This window comes from Gadus morhua, chromosome 20, assembly GCF_902167405.1.
Source record: "Gadus morhua chromosome 20, gadMor3.0, whole genome shotgun sequence".
NCBI lineage: Eukaryota > Metazoa > Chordata > Actinopteri > Gadiformes > Gadidae > Gadus > Gadus morhua.
Window position 1 is genome coordinate 22,277,248 of NC_044067.1, and position 17,905 is coordinate 22,295,152.

At 48.1% G+C, this 17,905-nt stretch overlaps 1 protein-coding gene across 2 annotated transcripts in view; it reads right to left on the reverse strand.

Annotated features, from left to right (window-relative positions):
• tmem198aa (transmembrane protein 198aa) overlaps positions 1–16,850 on the reverse strand; it is a 57,025-nt gene extending 40,175 nt beyond the window's left edge. Inside the window, exon 1 of one of the 2 annotated variants that reach the window (XM_030343571.1) lies at positions 16,312–16,850. The gene's annotated coding sequence lies outside the window, so the exon portion shown is untranslated. The remainder of the gene's footprint in view (positions 1–16,311) is intronic. The other variant, XM_030343572.1, reaches the window with a different exon arrangement.
• Between the last annotated feature and the right edge of the window lie 1,055 nt (positions 16,851–17,905).

Genomic DNA, 17,905 nt, shown 5'->3' on the forward strand with positions numbered 1-17,905 from the left:
AGGACGTCACTCTGCCCAGGGGAACACCCCTCAGAGAGGCGGGGGGGGTTCCCCAATATTCCAGGTCTGGTGACCCCTAACGGGGTAGGAGGAGCCCCCTGAGCTTGTGTCGCACGGGGTCCAAGCATTGGCGAGCAAACCACCGCTGGAGTCTGCGCATAAAGAGCAGACCCAGGGGAACCACGGGATGGGCGGCTGCCATCAGCCCTAACAGGCGCATGGTGGACAGCACGGTCACGTTTCTGAGAACGCGAAAGCGGGAGAATGCCAACAGGATGGCGTCTCGCTGAGGAGGCGAGAGCATCGCTGTCATGGCGGCTGAGTCTAGGCAAAGCCCCAAGTAGACTATCTGCCGGCTCTTCTCCCAGTTGATGGCAAAACCCAGGAAAGAGAGATGGTTTATCACCGTCATGGTGTCCCTTCTCGCAGCTTCCTCTGAGTTGCTCAGAATAAGTAGGTCGTCGAGGTAGAAGAGAACCCTCTTTCCCTGACGCCTGAGCGGTCCCAACGCCGTCTCCACACACTTCGAGAAGGTGCGCGGGGCCAGGGAGAGGCCGAATGGCAGGCACTGGTACACGGAAAAGGCAAAACGGAGAAACTTCCCTTGCGCCTGCCGAACAGGGACGTGGAAGTAAGCATCCTTGAGATCCAGGGATGTGAACCAGTCGCCCTCTCTCACACATCAGAGCAGCGCTCTGATAGTGAGCATTCTGAATTTCCTCGCAGCAACGAATCTGTTGAACACGCGAAGATCCAGAATAGGTCTCTTCTCCCCTGACTTCTTGGAAACCAGGAAGTAGCGGGAGTAAAACCCTAGTTGTGACTCGTCGGGGGGGGGGGACAGTGATGGCCCCCTTCTCCAAGAGACGGGCCACCTCTGCTGCCAGAGCCGTGCTTGCCGCTGGCTCCCGTAGCCTGGGCTCAACCAACCCCATAAAGGGTGGGGGACGGCGCTTGAACTGTATGGGATGACCCCATCTCAACGTGTTGTCCATCCACGATGGTAGAACGCACCGCTCCAGCCAACACGCATAGCTGTCGGAGAGAGGGCGAGCTGACAGCTGAGGAACGCTGTCCAGGAATAACCCGTATTCCTCGGCCCCTTCCGCCTCCACACAGTGTGTGGACCACAGGGGGCATCCCATGAAAGGGAGGAGGCTCAGCGAGCGTGGTAGACGTCACAGAGCTAGTCGCTGTACAAACAGCGAGCTGTCTAGACGCCGCGCTCGTGTCCGCTGAACAGGCAGCGAGCCGTCTAGCCGTAGCACTCGTGCCCGCGCGTTGTCCGCTGGCTGTAACCACAGCACGCAGACCCGTCTTCTCACCTTCCAAAGACTGTAGAAGGGAGGTAGAGGGAATAATGTGGGAAACTAGGAAACTAGTACAAGCGTCCGTATCCACGGGCTCGTGTAATGAGTCTCCAGTCCACCCACGAAGCTCAAAGGGACGCCGCTTCTTAGAAGCAGGTGAACCAGAGGTTATGTAAAAACGCCGTCCGGCCGCCACCCTACAGCCATCTGGCTGAGGGGGGGAAAGAGGTAATCTAAAGGAATATCGCTCTTTAGGGAGTATGTACTGCCGTTCGGTTGAAATGTCTTTTTTTCTTTTTTGGGGTAAGAAAAAGTGGGAGCAAGCTTGCGGAACTTCTGACCCCGCGGTGCTGCTCTTCCCATCTGCGGCGGCGGCTGCTGTTGCTGCTGCTGCTGCTGCTGTTGCTGCTGCTGCTGCTGCTGCTGCTGCTGCTGCTGCTGCTGCTGCTGCTGCTGCTGCTGCGGCATCGGGGTTGGAGGTGGACGCTGGAACTGGCCTGGACCCCGCTTCCTCCCGGCCTGCTGGTGGGAGGAGCCCGTGAGAATCGCCCCGAACCGGAAACAATTCTCACGGACGGACTGCTGATGAGCGAGCACCTCCGAGAACCGGGGCCCAAATAGTCCATCCGGAGCTAATGGGCCCTGGACGAGGCTGGTCGGCTCTCGTTCCGGAACCGCAGTGTGAGAGAGCCATATGGCCCTCTGGATCATGGTGGCCCACGCCATATGCCGGCCGGCCGAAACGGCTATCGGCTGGCATCCGGCGCCCGGAAAGAGAAGCGCTGGTAGGGAAGGCTCCAGGCGAGGGATCCCCCACGCCTGAGTATCAGCCCACCCTTCCACGTTGGTGAGGTCAGTGGCCCCTCACCGGGGCCTTCAGAGTAGAGGGGTCCCCACCCACAGCGGTGAAAAGGTTCTGAACCGGTGGGAACAGGGGGCACTGGGTAGCCCGCCGGGAAGAAGACCGGGTGCGAAAACACTCGCCCTGCATGTCATCCGACATGGGGGCGAAAGACGTCGTCGAAGGAGGTGACGTCGTCAACCTTGTCGGCGTCCTGGGCTTCCGGAACTCCGGCCCTGAAGATGGCGATGGCCTCAGCGAGGTCCACCGACTGGGAGAAAAAGAGGTGCCTGGAGAGGAGCCCGAGGCACCTAAAACACGCCAGGTGCCCGTCACCTGGCGGGACAGGAGGCGCACTGAGGCCCTGAAAAGGGCCCCCTGGCTCTTATAGGAGCGCTCTCCAGTGGCCCTGAAAAGGGCCGTTGGTCCGTAGCCTCGCCCACGCCGCTGCCACTAGTCATTGAAGTCTTCATATTCTTCTTTTTCCATTAGATCAGTACAGGTGCTGAGAGAAAAGGGAGGATGGGCAGCGGTTTGCGCCGCTTTATATACACGGTACCGTGGGAAATGCGGGCCGTGCCCACGTTGATTGGTGCATAGTTGAAATTTTTCAGTGCGCGCAATCACAGGCACGGGACAAGCCTATAAGGCGAAGCCTAGATGGCGTAGCCTACATGAAATAGAACATTCGCGAACATTCGCGCTCATTCATTGAGCGTCACAAGACGAAATAACATTAAACAGATAACACTGATTTTACAAATGACATTTATTAGCGTTAAAAACTAACACAAGTTAGCTAGACTATGATACACTTTAAACACTCTAAATTCAATACAATAAAAATATAAAATAAAAACAAGTGTTAGCTGGTTTATGTTATTTCGTCTTCGGCAAAATGAGCGCGAATGTATTTTGAAACCTGCCTGGCAACGGACAATCGCGTCGAACGATGACAAATGTTTTGAACACGGATAATGTAGGCGGTACAATTTTGGTGTGACAGTGCCCTATTTACTGGATCACCCCACCACTAACTTTTACAAAGCCCGTGCTCACACCTTAGATAGCGTCTTTTACATGGCAGAAACAAAACTGGGCTTTTCCTTGAAAGTGACATGATCTTTTGACACAGCATAGTGTCTGTCTATCATATATATTTTGTAACATATTGATACTCGATTTTGATGATACAATCCTCATCTTTAATAGGTCTGTTTCTTCAGTGGCAGCTGCCTCTTATAGTCCCTCAGTAGTGGAGACATGGTGTACATTTCACAAACAAGCTGCTGCTATCTGCCTCTCCGTCTTTACACGGTGTACATTTCACTAGCTGATGGATACACAGCAGCCCGACACTCTCTCAGAGAGGCTGTATGAATTGCTGTGTTGTTGAAGTGGAGAGTGTCCGACAACAATCCTCCCCTGGGCCGTGTCTCAGACCACGACGACCGGATGTAGATGTTACAGAATGCCTGCATTATAGCTCTCAAATGGCATATCATCCAATTATGGTCTGTTTATATATATATATATATATATATATATATATATATATAGTGTGTATGTATATACCATAAGATTATAAGATTTAAGACCTTTTTTTACTCAAGCCATTTATAAAACATAAAATATGTATGTATGTTTGTATGTGTGTATGTAAGTATGTATGTATGTATGTTTGCATGTACATATGAATGTACAATATGTATGCACTGTATGTGTGTGTGCGTGTGTGTGTGTGTGTGTGTGTGTGTGTGTGTGTGTGTGTGTGTGTGTGTGTGTGTGTGTGTGTATGTGTGTGTGTGTGTGTGTGTGTGTGTGTGTGTGTGTGTGTGTGTGTGTGGGTGTGTGTATGTTGTATGTACGTTCGCCTGTGTGTGCGTGCGTATGTTTCGTATTTGCGTACAATGATCAAATCCTAAATCACATGACAAACACAATACAAAGGCCTTCCTCACACACAAGCTGTCAGGTAAACTCATTGGTAAGCTGTCCATTCAACATTCATCTCTTTTGGGGCCATCTGACTTGGTTCCTTCTGCCTCGATTTGCGTTGCCTGTCCCTCTCTCTCTCTATCTCTCCCTCTCTCTCTGTCTCTCTCTGTCTCTCCCCTAAAGCACTCTGTAGTCTGTTTGGCTGGCTTCTGCATGCGTTCTTTAAAGAAAAGGTTAATGTCAGTTCAACAGATTCCAGCGCACCAACATTGACAAGGTAATAAATATAAAGTAATGTCAGTTTCCACAGCCCTTGGGGGGGGGGGGTTGGAGCTTGTTTTGTTTACAAGCCTCTTCCTAAAAGAGACAGTGTTTATGCATTCCCCTCTCTGTTCATGAAACAACATACTGTTTTGATGAAAGACTTCCAATACAACTCCACTGCATAACGTAGTTGTGTGTGCACGCTGGAGCCTTGCTTGGCGTCTTTCTGTTGTACATGTGATCCAGCAGGGGGGGAGGGAGAGCCACACATGCTCTTCCTCCTATGTTCCAAACGTGACCAGGGGGGCCCTAGTGTGTTCTGCTCTGCAGGGTGATTGATTGGGTCTATAAAGCGAGGCTGGCTCCCTATAGTCACCACCAATCATACAGGGCAGGGCTAGGTCCGCCCATGCCTTCCTGTTCCCCATCTGCATCCCTGTAATGACACAGGAACATATGCAGGCCGCCGTGAACCAAACAGAGCAGAATAGAGTGCTGCGGATTCACTGCTGTGTGGAGCTCAGGTCGTAATGGGAACAGTGGAATGGGAACGAGTATTATAAGGGGGTAGTTCCCTGTACCCTTATTGATGATGCATTGATTCAGCCACTGAAGGCCCTGATCGTCACATGATCTGTGAGAACAATTTAAAAGACAGATTGGGTGATGTACAGGACCTGGGAGGGCCGTGAAGTAATGATCGAAAAACAAGTGTGGTAGCAGTTTCACTGTGGATTCGCTTTTGTGTGCTTGTCCACGTTTTGCGTGTGTTCACGTCTGCATGGATGTGTGCAAGTGTGTATGGTTCTGTGTGTGCGTGTTTGCATGTGTCTGTGTGTGTGCGTGTGTGTGTCTGTGCGTGTGAGTGTGTGTGTGTCTGTGTGTCAGCATTAATATTTCAGAGGACCCCCCCACTGGCGCGTGGCACTAGCCCACTGGTCTCCTGAAGGCCCCCGATGAAGCCCGTTACAAGTCCGAGTCATACTAGGACACACACACAGCACGCACATATGCACATGCACACACACAAACACACACACACACACACACACACACACACACACACACACACACACACACACACACACACACACACACACCTGCCAACACAAACAGTGTTGTGCTCAAATGCCCAGCACTCAGATTGTCTCAGCAGGTCAGAAAATGAAAATTGTGAATGAGTTCTCTTCCATTAAAGTGTGATTACAGGGACAAACAGGGAGAAATTAGGCCTTCTATGATAAACAATGATTTGTCTGATCAGATTTGTTAAAAATGCAATCTGCCCGGAGACATGAAGGTTGCTTCTATTTCTCAACATTGTCTCTCCATCTGGTCACTCTATGTCTTTCAGTGTCTCAATTTCTGTCTTCCATCATCTCTCTCTCTTTCAGGTTCTTGTGTCTTTTTTTCAATGCCTATATCTGTTTCAGCTTCTCTTTCTGCCTATCTTTATCTTTCATCATCTCTTTCTCACCCAGTCTGCCCTTCTCTCGTTTTCAGGACCTTGTATTCTCAAGGTTTCTAATTCATTGTCTCTCTTGCATTTTCTCTCTTTCAATGTCTTACTTGTCAATGTTCTCCCTCAGTCCCTCTATATCTTTCTCTTTCAGGATTTGCAGTCTTTCGGTGCCTGCCTTTCTCGCCCCATGTTTTCTGCAGGGCACAGCTTGATGTATCTCTCAGTATCTCTCCAAACCAGAGCCCAGCTCCATACCAGCAACCCAAGTCAGAGAAACCTTTCTATATTCTGTCCTTAAAACAGGGTTTAACAAGTTTACTGACTCTATTTGTACCACTTTCAACTGCAATGCTCATGATGCATCTAACTCACTTACTAAACTGAAATTACATTATTTATTTTCATGATTTTTAGACAGACTATTACTACTATGTCTAATGACGAACATTTTCTGCTCATCGTTCTTTCTAAATCCTGTTAGGGGAAAATGTATTCTTGTATTCTTGACAATCTAACAATTATTTTTGTTGAAAGTATGGTGAATAATTGGGAACTAAAAACTGCAATAATATGTCGGCGAATAGGGTGTAGTAATAATGCATCGTCTTTGAATCGTTGAGTGATTCAAGTGTGTTAAGTGTATTGTATCGGGTTTCATTGTCTATCGAATAACCATGATTATGGTGATAATAAAATTTCAATATCTCCTGAGCCTTTAGGAGAGTAAAGGAATTATGGGGTTAGCATGAGGTTGGAGATGATGGAATCAGGGTAGGCAGAGGGTTGTGTCAGGATAGGGTATCAGGGAGAAGATATTTTCCCAATAACCACAGACGAGCAGACTAAGGTCCCTCATCGTCATCCTCATCGTCATCCGCTTATCCGGGGTCGGGTCGTGGGGGGAGCAGCTCAAGCAGGGGGCCCCAGACTTCCCTTTCCCGGGCCACATTGACCAGCTCTGACGGGGGGATCCCGAGGCGTTTCCCAGGCCAGTGTTGAGATATAATCCTCTCCACCTAGTCCTGGGTCTTCCCCGAGGTCTCCTCCCCACTGGACGTGCCTGAAACACCTCCCAAGGAAGGCGCCCAGTGGGCACCCTTACCAGATGCCCGAACCACCTCAACTGACTCCTTTCTAAGTAAAGGAGCAGCGGCTCTAATCCGAGTTCCTCACGGATGGCTGAGCTTCTCACCCTATCCCTAAGGGAGACGCCAGCCACCCTTAGCCTTTTCACTAAGGTGAAAAGGCTTAATACTAATTTCTGCCTTAACTAACCTTTTCACCCTGCACAGCAAACATTGATTCAGTGAGTCGCTATACAATGGGGACACAATTTAGTTTTATTTTCTTTATTTTTCAGCGGGCCATAAGCATCCCGTTCTCACTTCAAATTAGGGCTTTTGCGGCTGAGTGACGAGGTGGTTGTTTTTAATTTGCCCCTCTGTCTGTCTGACTTCCATGTCTCCATCTGTGGGCCTGCATTGCATCAATGAGACGAAGCTCTGTTCATTTGTATATTTTATTTACGTGACCATATCTTTGTTTTATGTTAAAAAAAAAGAATCAAAGAACCAGTTCTTCTTATTTTGGGGAACCAGTTCTTGTGGTTCACGTTCGTGATTCGTTCGTTGTGAACGACTCGGTCGCGACCGACTCATCCCTCGTGTGTAGCTGTGTGCGTGTGTGCGAGCATGCTCATGTGTAATGTTTTATGACTGGCGATATGTCGCTGGCAGTCCTTACTCACAAGATGACTGTGAGGTTGTATAGTCCATCTGTCAGTGGCTGATGGCCAATGTGTCTATGGGTTATTTTGGTGTCATTTATTTGAAACAAAAATGATGCAGTCACGAGACAAGAAAGCAAATATGCTCTTGTCGTTCATGGATCTTAGAGGTGAGAGGAATATAAGTAATTTTAACATTTGTGGCTCCATAAGTTAAGCTGTGGTTACTTCATGAGCTGTATAACCTTGAAGAGGAGAGAGAGAGGGGGGGAGGGAGAGGGAGAGGGAGAGAGGGAGAGAGAGAGAGAGAGAGAGAGAGAGAGAGAGAGAGAGAGAGAGAGAGAGAGAGAGAGAGAGAGAGAAAACATAATTAGCAGTATTGATTATAATTGTGACCGAACAATATGAATCCTTTCCACTCTGGTCCTAGTCGCTAATATCAATCCCTGTTTATGCCAGGTTTCACTCACAGCCATAGGGGTTTTAAATGTTCTCTCCCCTGCTTGCATTCCCATCCATCCCCTGACACACACACACACACACACACACACACACACACACACACACACACACACACACACACACACACACACACACACACACACACACACACCCCTTAATTTAGATGCAGATCGTTGCTCTCATTCAGCTGCTCCTAGTTCTTCTGTCTCCAGCGCTATTGATGCACTTCTGGGTGTGGATGGGTGGGTGGATGGATGGATGGATGGATAGATGGATAGATGGATAGATGGAGAGACAGATAGATGGATGGTAAGGGGAAGGCTGTCATCACTCCACACTCACGCGCCAGGCTGCTGCACCCCAGGTGAACTCTAACTATCTGTCAGGCAGATGCTGTAAAGGCACAAACCAATGCACTCTCACTTCTACACACACACACACACACACACACACACACACACACACAAAATGCACATACACAGACACACACCAATCCTTACACAACAACCAAAATGGTGATGTCATAGCCCTACCAGTACTGTCATAACCGAGCAGTGATGACAAGTGCTGTCTCAAAAAAAAACAGTGGCTTATTGACTTATCAAACGATTGGCACTCCTTACATCGCTCGGCAAGTGTGTGTGTGTATCAGTGGTTGCTGATGGTTTTTAAAGTGAGGGAGGAAGGCCTGTGCGCTTGGTTGCCATTGGCCTGCTTGCAATGTTGGTGTATGGTGGTATAATAATGTGAGGCTCAAGTGGTTTCGGGGTGTTTTGGTGTTTGGTGTTCTGCTACAAAATAGCAGGGAGGGATAGTTACGTGAATATAATTTATACAAAGTCACCAGTGACATCACTGTAATTTGAAAGCTGGTGGGCAGCATGTCTTTGAAATGGACTGTAAGGGCAGAAGGGAAGGATGCAAAGCCCATTAGTCAAATCAGGCCTACTTTTGATTTGTAAAAGTAAATAAGAAAATCTGGGCCTATCATTTGGCAAATTTTTGGCCTCAATGACTGAAGTTTTTGGTTGTTATTTAGCTATGTTTATTTTCAGTTACAATTGTTTTAAGAAAAGACTCAAGATCAAAAGTGATGCCATTTAAAATGCATCATGCTCTGAATCATTCACCCTTTCCACACCCTTTCCACAATACCAAACAGAACGGCCAGAGTAAAAAACGAGTAAAAGAACAAGAACATTATTTCAAACAACCTGATCTATAAGCATGGTGCCTAGCAAGGAAAGTCGGATAGCAGCACCAACGTGATCTTGACACTTGTCGTGGCGTTTGGTTGCCTTATCAAGATTTTTCACATCAGTGAAACCATGAACAGCCCACGTTGGAGATTTACCATGTTTCAAGAGCAAACCTTGGCAAGCAATACAGTCGATTGCTAGTAATGATACCAGTAAGCCATGTAAGCTAGTACCTAGCAAACTATGTAGCACTCACAACACTGACGTTGTCATTACTTTTGGTGATCTCGTTTTTGGGAAGTGGTAGAATCTCGCTATCGTTCAGATAATTTCACCTGCTTTGCGTCTCTTGGTGATAATTGATAATTATCCATGATAATTTTTCCAGCCTAACGTGATTAAAAGTAGCCCAATTGGGTGGGAAATCTGCCCAATCTGGCAACACTGCTCACCAGCCAAGGATCCTGCTTATTGGATAACAGCCCAGCGCGAATAGATTTTTGCATGAATCAGACCCCTTAAGGTCACACCCACTCAGAGGAGGACTTTTCTCCTCTCTCCCATTGAAACCCATGTTACTCACCGGCCGCCAGTACTTTCAGGGAATGAATGGGAGTCAATTGAGGCTGAGGGAGGTACGTCCTCCCTGAAGTAATTGTCAATAAGCGATAGGGGGTGCTAAGGTCCCTACATTTTTTATTCTCAACATTGTTAAGGAGGATCTTCCTCCCTCTCCTCAAAAGAGAAGCCTCCACTGGTGTGTATGTTTGTGACTGTGTGTGTGTTGATCCCTCATTAAGCTGTACAGTGGCCTGAACGTGAGGTGGTAAAGAGGCTTTGATCAAATGACAAATCTCTCTCTCTCTCTCTCTCTCTCTCTCTCTCTCTCTCTCTCTCTCTCTCTCTCTCTCTCTCTCTCTCTCTCTCTCTCTCTCTCTCTCTCTCTCTCTCTCTCTCTCTCTCTCTCTCTCTCTCTCTCTCTGACGGAGTTGGTCGTGTTGAGAGCAGTGTGTGATCAGTTCGGCTTTTTGCCAATTCTGATTCTTTTTTTTCTAAACAGGTAGCTGTATGAAACCAAGTGTAATGTTGTTTTAAAAAAAGGCGATTTTGACCAGTTTCGCGTATTGCCAGAAGCAGTTTTGCTGCAAACAAACAATTCACCGGGGGTGGGATGGCCACGCCAGGTGATCCCACCAAGCCCCAACTCACTCCCAGGCATGGCTGCAGGTGCGTGCCAGGCGCCTCGGTATCGGTGGAGGGATGTTTTATTGGCGATGTGTGAAGTAGTTGGCGGTGCAAAGAACATCATATCTGCCTCCCGCATGAATAAAGCCATTGTGGTTTTCTTAGGCCAGTTCAGTTGGACAGGCTTAGAGTCTCACTCCCGACCAGTCTCAGTGCTGCAGCAAGCAGGGTGGTAGCTGAATACAAGAACGTGTGGTTTTCCCCTGATCTTCGGATATCTCCTAAGTGTGCATCTAGAGGAAAGGGACACCTGCTGACCTTTAATGGTCTTACTGATTTAGTTTTTTCTCAGTTGACCGAAAGTCACTCTATCACATATGCAGCCAAATCCCTGTTTTCAAGCAGCTGCCGGTCGTCCAGACACCAAGTGGCGGCAACATGGAAAGGTTCCACCAACCTCTCTCCCTGATGGCGGTTGCTGTACAAGCCTCCCATCTCCAAAAGAGTGGGGGACTTGCAGTGGTGCGTCCTTCACTTGGCCATCCCCACTAATCGTTTTGTCTCAAGGCTCACCCTGAAGTCATGCCAACCTACCCTTTCTGCCCAGCCCCAGACCGGTTTTTCATTTTTTACTGAATGCTCCAGAATGTTACCTTTGTTTTCTCTTCTGCAGACATTGTTGGGGAAACTTGGGTTTCTGTTTAATCAGAATTTGTTAGTATTTTCAGTGTGGTACAGTAAGGAGAGAAAAGGAAAATGTACACTGGCAAATTTCCTTCTCGGCAAGGCAAAGCTAGCCATCTATAAAACCCACAAGACTTAGAAGGAGGAGGGCAATGGGAAGGATTTAGGAGGGGGTGTTTAAAGTGACGGTCAGGACCAGGGTCGCAGCTGATTTTGCATACTAAAAAAATGACTAAACTAAAATTCGTTTTTGTGTTTCTACCAGCGGTGGTGCATTGGTGGTGTCATGTGCTTAGTGGACTCCACTGATGGAATCTCTTTCCAGTTTTAAGACAATGTTTCTCTCTCTCTCTCTCTCTCTCTCTCTCGTCTCGCTCTCTCTCTCTCTCTCTCTCTCTCCTCTCTCTCTCTCTCTCTCTCTCTCTCTCTCTCTCTCTCTCTCTCTCTCCTCTCTCTCATCCTCTCTCTCTCTTCCCAACACCCTCTGCTCTACATAAACCTACTCTAATCTGTAATCCACACGTTATGCGTGTGTCAGTCCTATGCTCCATACAGTTCCAATGAAACTGTATGCATTTTTGTTTATGTGTAGATGTTGGTGTGTGAGTGTGACGGTGCGTACAGGTGCGTGTGTGTACTGTGGATGGCTCGTGGGGGAGGGATCAGCGGCTACTTGCCTACAATAAACTATCAATCCAGGCATTGTTTGCCACGTTTCCAAATGTTAACCCATGTTAGATTTCACACTTGCATTCAACACACACACACACACACACACACACACACACACCACACACACCACACACAAACACACACACACACACACACACCACACACACACACACAGACACAACACACACACACAGTATCGACGCTTGGCCCGTATTCATTTCCATTAGCCACGTAAATCTATTCTCCCTCTCTCTCTCCATTTACTGGCCCATCCCGGCACCCTCTGCCCTAGACCTGTCTACAGTCATTATGGGGTTGAATCTGGGCTCTCTGGTCAGCCGCAGAACCGGAACATCCCGTCATACACCAGCATTGTCCCCCTGAGCTTCATGCATTCCCAACATAAACCAATGTTCAGGAAGGATTAAAATATATTGACATGTCAACATCCAGGTGATTCTTGATGGACACACACACCCTTGGAGTGGATTTTCTTAGCAGTTCTTGGAAATGTGGGAATCAAATTGAAAGGAAGTGAAAGATAAAACAATTACACAGTGATGTTTGAAGACCTTCCAGACCATGTGTGTGTGTTGCAAAACAATGGTTAATGTAGTAGATGAAACGATGATGGTTGATCAAGGCTCAATGGCGGAAAGAGTCCTACCGTACCTCTCCATGAATCAGTGGATGATTAATGCTATAAGAGCAACGCTATGAAGTCATAAGTATACTGAGTAATAGCTAGAGACCACACTGAGTTATATCATCCAGTGTCACTCGATGGATGCAGTCTAGCTCTAGAGGTGACATTTTAACTCTAATGGACACCCGCCCTAAAGCGCAACATCACAGCTTCAGATGGCGGGTAGTTCATCACAAAGCGTTGGGAAGTGCAAAGGATGCTCATTAGAAAGCTCCCCGTCCAAAGCATATGAGGCAGGCCGACGATGAGAACCAGCAGAAGCCACCGCTACAAAGCGCCAGAAGCGTCTGTGTGTACATAGGTGTAGGTATCGGTGCTTATGTGCATGTGTGCGAGTGGCATGGCAGTGCGTGCTAGGTGCTGGTGGGATGGACTGCAATGAAGTGGATTACTGGGATTAGGATTGACTTTCTCCAATGCGCTCCTAATCTCTAACTTGCTCCCTCTCCGTCTCATCCCCCCTCCTCTCTTTCTCTCCTTCTCCATCTCAACACCTTCTTTTATCAGTCATTCTCACTACATCTCAATCCCTCCTCCTTTCTCTCTTCTTTTCCCTCTCAATCCCTCCTCTTTCTCCCTCCATCCTTATCAATCGCTCTGCCTCTCCCTCTCTATCTCTCTCTAGGTCTCTTTCTCTCTCTCCCTTCTTCTCCCTCTCAATCCCTCCTCTCTCTCTCTCTCAATCCCTATGCCTCACCCACTCGCTCTTTAGGTCTCAATGTCTCTCTCTATTCGTTCTTCTCAATCACTCGTTTTCTCTTTGACTCAACCTTTATGTTACCTTTCTCCCTCCTTCCCTTTCTTCAACCCCCAGGGTCACACACGAGAGAGAGACACACACACACACACACACACACACACACACACACACACACACACCACACACACACACACACACACACACACACACACACACACACACACACACACACACACCGAACCTGTCTCTTTCATGCAGCTCGTTTCTTTCACCCCACCTGTTACCCGAGAGCAAAACAAAAATACTTGTCAGGTGGTTAGGGTTACTGCCTGATTGTTACTTATTTATATTATATTAAATATGATGTTCAATGTTTATAGATACAATTTGACATACAACATGGCCAGCTGTGTTGTATGACAGTAGGACAGTAGCTCAGGAGGTAGAGCACGTTAACTGGTAACCGGAAGGATGCTAGTTTGATCCCTGGCTCCTCCTAGAGCGTAGAGTTGTCCCTGAGCGAGACGCCTCACCCTGGCTGCTCCTGACGAGCTGGCTGTTGCCCTGCGTGGTTGACTCCACCGTTGGTGTGTGAATGAATGGTTGTAAGTCGCTTTGGAGAAAAGGGTAAGCAAAACCCACTAAATGTAAATGTATGCATGAATGAATAAATTCCCAATTTGTGTGTATATAATATGTATCAGGTGTGTGTTTCCACAAGCTACCCAATAGGGCCTGTCAGATACAATTTATTTTTTGGTACTAAAGGCAAACTGAGGTCCAAGGATTGGCCTGAAAAATAAATAGCCTCCAAGGAGGCTATTTAGATAGAACGGGTTCCAACTGGTGACTTTCTCCGGACCCAAAACTTCTGCTCAACTTTCTGGCCTGTTTCCTTGCATTACACTTAAAAGTTATAATCCTTTAAAATCATCTAAGGGTGAATTATACTTCAGCTTTTGGTAGCACTAGTTATTTTCCGATTTAGCTTCAAGCTTGACTCAAATGATAATACTTTTAATGATTACAACCTGAACAAGTAAGTGAGACAAAAACGTCTCCCAGATCTTTTGACATCCTAACGAACCACATCCTCTCCACTAATCCGCTATAGTCAATGTTTCTGATGACCTTCACATGAGGAACTAAATAAAAAAAAAGAATTGCGGTGGCCCCGTGTCCGATTTGAGGGTTCAAGCTCTGACTTCATGGCATAAGGGCCGTCCGCCTGGCCCCCGGGGGCCGACATAATCACTGAGCTTGTGTTTCAGAGCTCATAACAGCGCTCCCCAGGCGAATTCCAGACAGGAAGAACCGCTTTTACAAACTGAAGCCAGTGGGCGGTGGCCAATGCCAGGCCTTGCCACCATCAAGTTGGCATTTCACAAAGACAGTGCTGTCCCGTCTTGGACGTCTGGACCAGACGGCATGTAGGAGGGGGGCTGGTGAACGTTTCAGCTGTTCCCGGACACAGCATTAGTGGTTTATCCTCATGTCTCAACGGTGAAAGCTGGGAGGGACTGTGGGTCTCTCCCTCCCTCTCTTTGTCCGCTATTATCAACCTTGAAGCCGCAAAACATAACAGAGAATCTCGGCGTTCAGTCAAAGGTTGTTTCTGATTGGCTCAATCAGTAGACACTTAATGAGCCAATCGGTCAGAGTGATTCCCCCTCTGTTACCAGAGCGGGGCCCTTCAAGGGCAAGGCTACTTTGGACCCCGACCCCGTCCTCTTCCTGACTCCTGGAGACCGTCGAGGGCCCCCCGACGAGGGGGACGAGACAGGGGGCTCATTAGCATATGGCCATGTACAGACTCTAGCTGTGCACAGCGAGGGGCTGGTTGCAATAACAAGCAACACAGCGCTTCAGATCCCACGCGCACACAATCTCGCGCAAACACACTCATAAAAACACACACACACACACACACACTCACACGCTCGCAGAACAAACCAAAGCCACTTGTCTACAGTGTCTCTTGGCAGAATCACTTAACTATCTGTCACGCACATTGGCACAAACACACACGTCCCACACCTTTAGGATCAGGGTCTTTAAATCTGGCATGACCCAATGTTTGCAGAACTGTCCATGTCCTGCCCTTTCCAAAGATGGAGCATATGGTGTGTGTTTTTGAACAGCATGAGGAGAAAACGAGACATGTCCATGACATCTCCGCTAGAAACCAAGGAAGGAGCATGGCTTTGTAAACACTTTCTCTAACATTCCCCCGCTCTGCTCCTCGATGATTTCACACCTTACTCCCCCGAAAATAAACACTATGCAGTCCACGTCTCTAGAATAGCAAGTGAACTGTCTCACAGAAAACAGGCATCTTAACCACAGATCGTCTCTTAGGATGCTGTGGCGAGCATTTACAACAAAGCGTTTCAACTAAATGAGTACAGCCAAATGATGAACAAGCTTGCTTCCATTCATTGTCTGAGAGCTCTGACAAATGACTAATTATAGGCTAGAGACGCTCAACTTGCTTTCACAGAAATGAAATCTGGACGCCAACGCAGAGAGAGGGAGAGAAATGAGGGGAATGCCTTGTCGCTCTTGTGAATCCTAAATCAGTTGATTCGTTTTGCTTAATGATGTAGGCCTATGTGTTTATAACAATAGCGATAGAGAGATAGATAGTTAGATAGAAAGAGAAGGAAAAAGAGAGAGTGGGAGAGAAACAATGTGCAAAACACTATGCTCCGTTTCTGCCTACAAACGCCCACGTGACTTCCATTTAGAGATGGAGCAAACCATTGGGTTCTTCTGTGTTTACACGCTGTCGTGCATGCACACATCACACGTAAAGCTTTCTCTCACTCGGAACTATTCAGTCTCCCATCAGGACAATAGGCCAGGCTACATGAAACATGGACACTTGCGCATTTGAATGCTTCTTATTGTGTGACGCGACGAGAGCGCATCGTCCGTTTGAACAACATTGGGTTGTGGTGTGAGACCTAACCGATCTCACTGCACTCCCCAAAAGCGGAGATTTTAAACAAAAAAAACAGGCATACATTGGTCTGAGTGTTTCAACTGGCAGATCTGTCTGTGTGTTGATGCTGAGGCTGCCTTACGGCTGGAGGGAACCTAAAGCTCCTGACCAGTGGTTGGCTGCGAACAAAGAAAACTCTGAACGTAACCGTTACTCACCTCCCAAACTTATCATGGACGTTTTAGTGGTTTCTCGGTTGTCTCGCTCTCAGAATACATCCGTTTTGAGCAGATTGTTATTCACCTCCTCCACGCTGTGAGGAGGAACCTTCCCGGTCCATCGCTCCCGAACCGAGAGCGACCTGATGAAAGTCCTCAGTGTGAACCAAACCCAGTGCGAATCACTTGATCGCTCCCCTCGGCTCCGTCCGCTCAGCTCCCCGTGTTCCGGCTTCAGTCAACACACAACACACACACACACACACACACACACACACGCCCACCCACACACACACACACACGCACACACACACACGATGTCTGCTCTCCAGGATCTTTTATTCTTCCATGTGTGTGTCTCTACGGTCGGACCACCGCTCACGTCCTCCTCAGGACCGCTCGCTTTCTTTGTGTGGTTCTCTCCCCCCCTCTCCACTCCTCTGCTCCCTCGCTGCCTGCTCGGTAACGGGCTAAACCATTCCTGCACAGCAAGAGGGGGGGTTGCACGTGATACCCAGGAAGAATGGGCTCGGTGACTCGTGGCCAAATGTTATTATTGTCTGCGGAGGAGGGGGATGGAGGGGGAGAGAGGGGGAGATGGAGAGAGTAGGAGGGGGATGGAGAGAGGGGCAGGGGTGAAGAGGGGAGGGGGATGGAGAGAGGAGGGGGATGAAGAGAGGAGTCGAATACAAAAGGCGGGCTATATATTTGGATTATGTCCCGGGCGACGATAGGGATACATATGACATAAAGATGTCGCCAACATACGCCACCATATCGTCCAGGCCTTTGTTCGTTTCAAAGACATGTTAGTTATCTATTGTTCTGTTTAAGTCCCTGTCCGACGGCCTTATCTAAGTCCCGAGTCAGCACCATGGAGAGCACCCCTCTACCCTCCTGACCCGCGTGGTCCTACCTGTCCAGACCGCTTCAGGGCCTAGTCAAAACGATCTCATCGATCTGTCGCTCGCACTTATTTTCATCATTGTTAAAAAATCCCCCATAATAAAAAAAAGCTACCATGGGCCCTACCAGGGAACATCTAGAGTCAGGTGCAAAATCAAGTAATGTATGGGAAACAAAAGAACCAAAGCATTGTATTCGGTTGGGTGAACATTATATCCATTAGAATAACAGGAGCTCTACCTTGACTCTGCCACCCTGAAAGCCTTTTTATGGTCCCACGTTCCCGCAACGCAATGACCACGCAGACACTTCGAAGCAGTCGTGAACGTTTATGGTTCTGCGTCGGGTTTTACTAAGCGGACCAATCACAGCCCAATGATGCTGCTGCTGTCGCCTCGACGGAAGTTACGATTTTTGGTAGTCCGGGCCCTTGCGGTGGACGCAAGGAGGGTCCGCAAGGACGTAAGGGGTCCGTAACCCCCTTGCGTTGCGTGAACGTGGAAACCATAAAGAGCCCTTAACCACCGCAGGAACGCAACAAAACATCTGTTGTTAGGAGGGCCCATTCCGCCATCTGCTGGACATAAAATATACTGCCGGATACATGTTCCCTTTACTCCTAATATTTAGAAATTTAACATTGCGTATATAATCCATGGCGCCATGTGCATAGTCCTATATAAAGGAG